General features: G+C 47.8%; 1 pseudogene; it reads right to left on the reverse strand.

Annotated features, from left to right (window-relative positions):
- Nucleotides 1-749: 749 nt before the first annotated feature.
- Nucleotides 750-868, reverse strand: LOC137497205 (5S ribosomal RNA; annotated as a pseudogene).
- Nucleotides 869-1777: the final 909 nt, after the last annotated feature.

The raw sequence follows: 1777 nt of genomic DNA on the forward strand, positions 1-1777 counted from the left end.
CCATAGCCTCATTTAAGGCACAGCCCCAGCATTTGCCTGAGACCATCTTCAGGGCTGCTGACGGTGGAGTTTGAACCCACTATCTCCCGAATGCAAGTTGGTAGCTAAGCAACTCAAACCGCACAGCCATTTGTTTGGTAGATGATGTAAAAGTTTTCTTTCAAAGAAAGTAGTTTATTAAGCTATCCCTCTAACTTCGCTGGGCTCACAGACATTCTGACTTAAAGGGGGGGGGGGGTGATTCAGAATGAGGTCACAGGTACTGAATGGTGTTTAAATGCAACAACTATGTCGGATCCCGGCAACGAACTTCTTCTTCTTAATCTGTTTACCCTCCAGGGTCGGTTTTTCGCTCGGACTCAGCGATGGATCCCTCCTCTACCGCCTCAAGGGCAGTGTCTGGAGCTTCAGACTCTTAGTCGGCGGATACAACCGGGGAGGATGACCGGTACCTTGCTCAGGCGGCCTCACCTGCTATGCTGAACAGGGGCCTTGCGGGGGGATGGGAAGATTGGTAGTGATAGACAAGGAAGAGGGAAGGAAGCGGCCGTGGTCTTAAGTTAGGTACCATCCCGGAAACCACTTCCAGGATGGCTGAGGTGGGAATCGAACCCACCTCTACTCAGTTGACCTCCCGAGGATGAGTGGATCCCGTTCCAGCCCTCGTACCACTTTTCAAATTTCGTTTCAGAGCCGGGAATCGAACCCGGCCCTGTGGCAGCTAATCACACTAACCACTACACCACAGAGGCGGATAAAAGGTGGTGTTCCCAAGCGGTCATCCATCCAAGTACTGACCACGCCCAATGTTGCTTAACTGCGGTGATCGGCCGAGAACCGGTGAATTCAACATGGTATGGCCGTTGGCAACGAACTCCTTCCAGACTAAAATTCCGATAGCTCGGTGTTAGAAGATCGTGAACAATTATTAGAATAGATGTCGAACAGAATCACATTAACTTTGTTCGCAAATTTGTAGGCACATTGTGTGTTTTGAGTGATAGTGAACAAGAATTTAAATATTTCAGTAGTACGGAATTAAATTATCTTCCCTACTGTCTTATGGCAGTAAGTTAATTGCGTTTAAGACTTTTCGTTTCTTGCTCGTGTTTTGTACGTCGCACTAACCTAGACATGTTTTCGGCGCAGATAGGATAGGAAAGGGCTAGGACGGGGAAGGTAGCAGTCACGGTCTTAATTGAACACGTTCCGGATTTTAAGTACTTTAAGGTACAGCCCAAGCATTCACCTGGTGTGAACATTGGAAACCATGGATAATCTCTTCAGGGCTGCCGATGGTAGTCCAAATGCAAGCTCACAGCTACGCACGTAATTCGCACCGAGCTCGATAGCTGCACTAGTTTAAGTGCGGCCAGTATCCAGTATTCAGGAGATAGTGGGTTCGAACCCCACCGGCGGGGCAGCCCTGAAGACTGTTTTCCGTGATTTCCCATTTTCACACCAGGCAAATGCTGGGGATGCACCTTAATTTATGCCATGGTCACCTCCTTTCTACTCCTAGTCTTTTCCTGTTTCATCGTCGTCATAAAACCTATCTGTGTCGGTGCGACGTAAAGCAACTTTAAAAAAAAATCGTTCGGTATGTTCAAGACAGTAGTAAGAGAAATGAAATCATAAGGCTGAGACCACCGACATCCTGCATAACACTGTAAGCAATCCCTCTCCAGTCATAAGGCTTCAGCAGTAATGCTGAGAAAAGAAACGTTTTCACCAGCGATGGCTCACAGTCTACCAGCTACGACAATGCAGTCCTAAT

The sequence above is a fragment of the Anabrus simplex genome, chromosome 1 (assembly GCF_040414725.1).
Source record: "Anabrus simplex isolate iqAnaSimp1 chromosome 1, ASM4041472v1, whole genome shotgun sequence".
NCBI classification, from domain to species: Eukaryota; Metazoa; Arthropoda; class Insecta; order Orthoptera; family Tettigoniidae; genus Anabrus; species Anabrus simplex.